The sequence below is a fragment of the Temnothorax nylanderi genome, unplaced genomic scaffold (genome assembly GCF_030848795.1).
Source record: "Temnothorax nylanderi isolate EJ_2023f unplaced genomic scaffold, tnyl_v1.0 TNYL_tig0740_pilon, whole genome shotgun sequence".
NCBI classification, from domain to species: Eukaryota; Metazoa; Arthropoda; class Insecta; order Hymenoptera; family Formicidae; genus Temnothorax; species Temnothorax nylanderi.
Window position 1 is genome coordinate 66,241 of NW_027249802.1, and position 7,512 is coordinate 73,752.

The 7,512-nt window shown below is 36.6% G+C and overlaps 1 long non-coding RNA gene across 1 annotated transcript; it reads left to right on the forward strand.

Moving 5' to 3' along the window:
• The first annotated feature begins 5,837 nt into the window (after positions 1 to 5,837).
• Positions 5,838 to 6,840, forward strand: LOC139785113 (uncharacterized). The gene is made up of 3 exons (XR_011721817.1): positions 5,838 to 6,343; positions 6,421 to 6,666; positions 6,779 to 6,840. It is a non-coding gene; the product is annotated as an uncharacterized lncRNA (long non-coding RNA).
• Positions 6,841 to 7,512: the final 672 nt, after the last annotated feature.

The following is a 7,512-nucleotide window of genomic DNA, read 5'->3' on the forward strand; positions in this document are numbered from 1 at the left end:
TTCGACGCGACGACGTATGGATCGTCGCGTCATGATCCAATGAGAGCGGCCGAGTAGTCGGCTGATAAATAGCCTCGTTAAAGTGGAAATGGGCTGGGAACAGAAGCTCTGGCTCATACGCATTCGTGTCGCGAAGTGCTACGGAGAGTGCCGTTTCTCTCGAAGCGGGTCAGTCTGTGCCATACTGCTGCTTTGCCTGCACGCGATTCTTGTTACCGGAACAGAGATGTAAGGATCTGCATGTCTTTGTTCTGATGTCTTTCAACTGCATCTGATCCGATTGAATGAACGCCGTGGAGCTCGAAAAGATCTGGTGAGTAAACAGACGGGATAGCGTAGCGCCACGTAGAGTGTGATAGCAGTGGGCGCAGCAACAACGATAGCCACGGGATCTCGCGCTTCGTTCCGGTATATGTGCATGTATATGGTATGGCTTGTCCTTGTGTTCTCTCATTTTCACGCAGAGTCCGTTATGACATACTGCGTTAACGCGTTCACACTTCTTACTTTCCATTACATTCTCTCTACCTGACTCTACCTCTCTCTGCCTCTCTCTGCCTCTCTGCCTCGTACCACTGGTGTACTATCTTCGCGCGGCGCGCAACTACGAACATATGCATCTATACCCGTCCATCTTACTCCTCTCCTCTCTCTTCATCCTCTCTCTCTCTCTCTCTCTCTCTCTCTCTCTCTCTCTCTCTCTCTCTCTTCTCTCTCTCTCTCTCTCTCTCTCTCTCTCTCTCTCTCTCTCTCTCTCTCTCTCTCTCTCTCTTTTTCTTTTTCTTTTTGTCGTTTGGGTATGAGCTCGATGCAACTCTCCTATCTGACGCAATACTGTCACTCACAGGAAATATGGAGGACTTCGTAAAGTCTGGAAACTTTATTAGTTTTCTCTCGAGAATGAGTAGGAAAACCTGACGTAGATAGTTTGTACTTTCTAGACGCGAAAAGCGCTTGCGTAAAACAGATACCAAAGCGTACATATCTAGTTATCGTTAGCTTAACTTTTTTTCATATATATTTTTCATATATCTTTTACACTTTTATTATACTTGTATTCTTTACTCCATTGCTCTCTGTGACGCAAGCATAGAATTAATTGGGCTTTTTAAAATTATTATTAGGACATATGTTGTATATTGTATGTTGTATATTATTTTATTTTTTGTGAGATAAAAATCAGTTAATCTATAAACAGACTGAAAATATGATTGGGAGAAACAAACGTATATATTGACTGTTTAGTTATATTTGTATTTATTTGAGATATCTGATTTATTTCTGTGCCCATTGTTATTCTTAGCTTTATTCTTTTTTTTATATGTATATCTTTTACATCTTGGTTATACTTGTGTTCTTTGCTCTATCGCGCTCTATGATGTAAACATACAGGGCTGCGTTCGAAAACGTCACCCGAGTGCACACGAGATACTCCCTTCTCTTTCTATCTCAGCGAGTTAGAAGTACCTACTAGAATTATTAAAAAATTTTAATTTTAACTTATATTTTGCCGAATTACGACCAAAAAAAGTTTTTTTTGAACACTTTTGCACAAAACGCCGCCATTTTGTTAATTTACAATATAACATTATAATTCTAGTACAGACGATAGCCATTACGTATGCCGAATATGCTGTAACAAAATTCAGCCGATTCACCAAGCGTTTTTTCCGAAATAATCCCGCCCGGAGAAAAAAATGCGTTTCGAGAAAAACGCGAGAAAAAATAAATATATATTTTATGCAACAAAAAAAAAACTTGTTTCTATTCTCTAAGAGTATACCTTTCACTGAAAAAAAAAGTTTGTATCAATGCATGCAATACTTTTAAATGAAAATTCATTAAAACTAGCTCATTTTTTCGGGCGTTACACTATAATAGCCCCTTTAAAAGCGAGAAATCATAGAATTTCATTTTTCCGATAGTTCAACAGAATGTTATCTGTACGAAAACCTATACTGGCTTATTTTCTGAAAAATATAATTTTAAAATTCGCAAGACATATCAACAACAGTAGGAAAGGTAATCAAGGACAATTTTATGCTTAGTGAAGAATGTAATATGAAAGCATAGGGGGGACCGGGCAAACTTGACACTAGGCTTTTTGCCAATTTAATTATCGTAGAACTTGCTTTCCTACTGTAAAATGCGTCTTTATGTGCCAGTATTATCAACGGAATTTGGTGACATTCTGAGTTGTGATGTGATTTTAGCGCAACCTAAGCGTTTTTGATGGTAAAAAGTAATTTTTCTAATCTCTCGAAAATTTCTACCCTTTAATCGAACTTTACTCTTGCGAATCTACCGGTAAGTGATTTTGATGGGAAATTCGATGCTCTATACGAATCCGATAATAGTTTTTGCCATATTTTCAAAATTTTTATATTTTTGGAGTGACCAAAGTGAAAAACGACGTTCGGGGCAAAGTCGACACCACGCCGTTTTATCGGCTCCCAATAACAAACAATGCTTGTCATGCAGCTATATGGCCCATGACAAATACACGGAGAGAATTTTCTCTTAAAATTTTACCCTGAAATCATGGTAGTTGTGGGACATGTTTCACAAAGAATTTATGCGAGCTATTCTGATTAATATCCACCATAATAAAAAATATTAATATCTATTACATTAAATATAAAATATGTTTGATTAATTTTATTAAAATATATCTAGAAATTTCAATAATTTTTCAAAATTTACCAATCTGCTTGGTAATTTTCATCACATTGTTTGTAAAAGTCTTTTGTATATTTTAAAAATCCTTGGTTTGCCAAGTTGTCCCAAGTTTGTAGTGAATTTAAGGGGATCCTGCAGCCTTATGATTTACCGACATTATCGTTTTTAGAGGATCTTTTAATTGGCTTTATAGAATTGCAAAAATCTTTTACAGAATTAAAGTCCGCACAAAATCTAAGGTAACAACGCGATTTTATATCAAAACACCAAAAAATTAAAAATATACTTATTTGGGCACATACAGCTGCCACCTGACGCCAATATTTGCTTAAAACAAAAATTCTGCAGTTTTATACATACATAATGTTTATCATCCTCCCCTTGGGAAAACATGTAGGAATAATATCGTGCAAGTAGAAGTAAGATTCAATGCATACAAAAAAGATCCATCGAACTTTTATTTTAGTAAGCAAATACGGATGCAGGATGACAAGAAGAGCAGCAACAGTAGTTGCCGGATCTTGCGAGAGATTGCGAGCAATCGAACAAGGACAGATGTCAATTTCGTTAGACAAAGACATATATAGGGAAAACAAATTAGAAAGGTTGACATTATCGACATCGAGGAAGTTCGCCTGTCACTGCAGGATCCCCTTAAGGTGATGCTGGAGTCGTCTGTTTTACCGGCATTTTTTGCCGTCACGTAGCGTCGTATTAATTTGACAGAATTAAAATTTCTTTTCCAGAATTGCATACATACATCAATGATTCAGGGAAACTTCGATTTACATAGAAAACGAGAAAAAATTACGGAAGTACAGATTTCCTATCTACTTTTATCCTAATATGGCGTCTCGAGTTGCGGCGAGCTGTCAGCTCATCACAAGATGTGTTTTATATAAGAGATATACCATTGATACGAACGCGAAAACAAGCTTCCCTGAATTGCACAACAAGAAAACATCGATAAACCCCCCAAATCAAGATTTGAAGCGTAATATAAAGTATGATGTCGGTGTGGCATCTCGGTGTGCATCGTGCGTATGTGTGTGCGTGCAATGTAGCGTGCATCCTTGTCTATATCTTTGTCTATACACGGACAGATATAGTCGATAACATAGAAAATGGTAATTTTGTTGTTATACAGACCGCTCCAGCATCACCTTAAGGGTAAATATAACAAAAATCTCTCTCGTGTATGTGCGCACGTCTAATCTGCGAATTACTTGCATAAATTGTTTTTCAGACATGAGTTTAGATGAATAATTGAATGTTCAACAATTTTTGTTCTCATTATTTCCATAATTGTTTTACTTAATTCTGAATTTTTGTACTTTCTAAATACACGATGAACCAATGTATGTTTAGTTCAGGACACTAAAAAATAAGTTCCAGATCAAATTGTGTCGATCAGGCTCGAAGTGTCGAGTTTGCCCCGGCATTTTTCAATTTGAAAAGAGTGACCGCAAAAACAGGCAAAAATAGCCTCTTTTTTTACCCTTGAATTTAGACTTCTACTTGGTACTAAGTGATAGTCTATAATGAGTCATGAATCCTCAGAAAGTTTCAGATTGAGCCGGCTTTTTATTTTCAAGATATGGAGGGTCAAAGTTGTTGATTTCACCAACTTGCGTATTCGCTGTTTTAAAACGTTGAAATGGAAACTTACATAATAATAGGTTCAAAAAACGTATTCGTTTGCTGTTATGTGATTATTTACAGGTATACGCGAATATACGTTGGTATAAATGTGAAAAAGATGTACGGTTACATATTAATTTGTGCACTCATTCGGAACCCACTTTGTCGGAACATTTTTTTTTTTCAATTTTTTTGCAGGATCATTTCATTTTTCTGCATATCACTTCATAGCACCCCGAAAGTGAGAGGCGAGGGGACTCACTCTAATCACATTTATACTAACATATATTCGCGTATACCTGTAAATAATCACATAACAGCGAACGAATACGTTTTTTGAACCTATTATTATGTAAGTTTCCATTTCAACGTTTTAAAACAGCGAATACGCAAGTTGGTGAAATCAACAACTTTGACCCTCCATATCTTGAAAATAAAAAGCCGGCTCAATCTGAAACTTTCTGAGGATTCATGACTCATTATAGACTATCATTTAGTACCAAGTAGAAGTCTACATTCAAGGGTGAAAAAAGAGGCTATTTTTGCGGTCACTCTTTGTCTTTGCGTCACTTTTCCTTTCCTGGGGGCAAAACTAAGCGACGTACAGCAAAACTTCCTTAAGCAATTTTGTACCTGATGGAACATTCTTTAAATGTGTACCATTAAATTTGCTTGAAAATTTTTATTAATTGTTGAAAATTGCCTTTGAAAAAATCGTGTCGAGTTTGGCCCGGTCTCCCCTATAGTCTAGATACGGTGTCAGAAAATTACATTTTATTTATTCAATTTTTTTGTTAACAACTTTTTAACAAACTAACCGACGGCTAAAACCTTCTGAAGGTCACTCAGAAAGGTGATCTTGACAATATGTGTCAAGGTCAAGGTCATCGAAGGGAGGCCCGTATCTCTGCATAATTACCCTTTTTTTTTACAATGACCTATAGTATTGTCTTCCAAAATATTTCCCTCTATTTCTGACTCACCCTGTATACATATGCTATGATACATATATACTGGAACTATTTTATTGATATTTTAAATATTTTTTGCCACAAAGTAATCAATGTTTAGAGATCAGATATCAACTTCTATTTACTCCTATATTACCCTGTTTCTTTGTTTGAACCTTATATGATTTATGTAATTATTACATATGAAGAAAACTTATATTTGCACATCAGTATTGTTTTGCCGTTATTATATTGTAGATAAAATCAGTGGTTTTGTTGGAAAAACATAAATTGTAAGCTAATAACATTAAAAAGAACATTAAAGAGCATAGAACTTTACTTCAAAAGAAAAAAATGATTTCTTTTATAAATGGCGGTCATGTGTTCCAGGTTAAAATTAAATATACTTATGATACAAATTAATATAAATACTGATTAAAATTAAAAAGGTTTAATTTATATGCAATACAATATATAAAAAGAATAGGTATTTCTATAGATCTTTGATTACTTTCCAATTAATTTATTAAAGTTACTTGTTAAACTTACGTTATAAGTTCTGACGTGGAATTGTTAATTAATTGATATAGAATGTTAATTGTAACGTACATTGTGTTAATATCATTGTTGTTGCAGGGAGACGATCCACCATCCCTATCGGTGGGTACAGAAGTTAGCGCTAAATACAAGGGTGCCTTCTGCGAAGCAAAAATCCGTAAGGTGGTACGATCAGTGAAATGTCGTGTAACTTATAAACCACAAGGTTGGGAACTGCTACGGTTGCCGATGATCAAATAAGAGGGACTTTAAGAGTAGGCGCCTCCGTCGAAGTTAAACATGTAGATCGGAAAGAACTTGTGGAAGCTACGATTACAAAAATCCAAGACTGCAGTCAATACACTGTGGTTTTCGACGATGGGATATTACAACGTTGAGAAGAACCGCGCTTTGTCTGAAAAGTGGACGGCACTTTGCAGAAAGTGAAACGTTGGATCAACTTCCGTTGACTCATCCAGAGCATTTGGGAACCCTGTAATTGGAGGTAGAAGGGGTAGACGATCAAGGCAAGCACAGTAAGTGCTGTGGAGAAATCCGTTTTTAAAAGTTCGAATAATTGTCTAATGTTAGCTATAAAATTCTTATGCAACAGGGATGAAAGCAGTGAAGATGAGGACAGTCCACCACGAGGCGCTCGTGACTCGGCTTCCAGCGGAGGTGCGAAAGAAGGGATGGAAACTGAACCAGAAATTGGTAGAGTGGTTTGTGTAGAACTCGGTGATAAAAAGAAGAAGGACAATTGGTTTCCAGGATTAGTGGTTGCACCTACTGCTCAAGATACAGTAAGAATACGAGTGAGAGATGATTATTTAGTGCGCTCGTTTAAAGATGCGAGATAGTAAGTGAGAAATCTTTATACGAATATTGATTGCTATTACATTATCATGTCCACATACATTGTGCGCGCCTTGTCTTTGTATTGTGTGTAAATATTTATATTTTTTTTCTAGTTATACAGTACCCAAGAAGGAAGCTACAGAATTCACGAAAGAATTAGTTAATAAAATGAAAACAGTACTCTGAAGGTCGCAGCAGTAGAGAAAGCGCTTTATTTTTAGAGAAAAATGAATTGCACCCCATTGGGACAGGGATTCCCTCTTTGGACATTCTGTTTCTAGTGGGAATAGCGATTATGATGGAGAACTCGACTCAGATGTAAGATTTTTTTTAAAAATCTATTTGCGCTTTTTTCCCTTTTCTTTTACATTTTACGATGGCTATGGACGTAACGTGGAATGGAATATGGTTTTTCTAGAGTTCGGACGACGAACCGCGTGAAGAAAAAGATCATTTTGTGGCTCAATTGTATAAATTTATGGATGATCGCGGCACACCTATAAATGTTTGCCGATGATTGGAACTGAGGATATAGACTTGTACCGGCTTTTCCGAGCGGTCTACAAATTGGGTGGTTACAATCGTGTTACGAATCAGAATCAATGGAAAGCCGTAACACGACGACTGGTTTACGATGCAAAATTCGGCGTCATTATACAATCTTGTGAAGCAGGCTTATAAGAAGGTCTTACACTCTTTTGAAGATTTTTATAGAAAATTAGGCTGTACTATGGTAAATCATCCGCGACGGTAGCATGCGCAAACAACGCCCTGGAAGAAGTCTGATCCGCGACAAAGACAGAATACTCCTATACCCCGCCAGCCCAGCGCAAGTGAAAAGTGACAA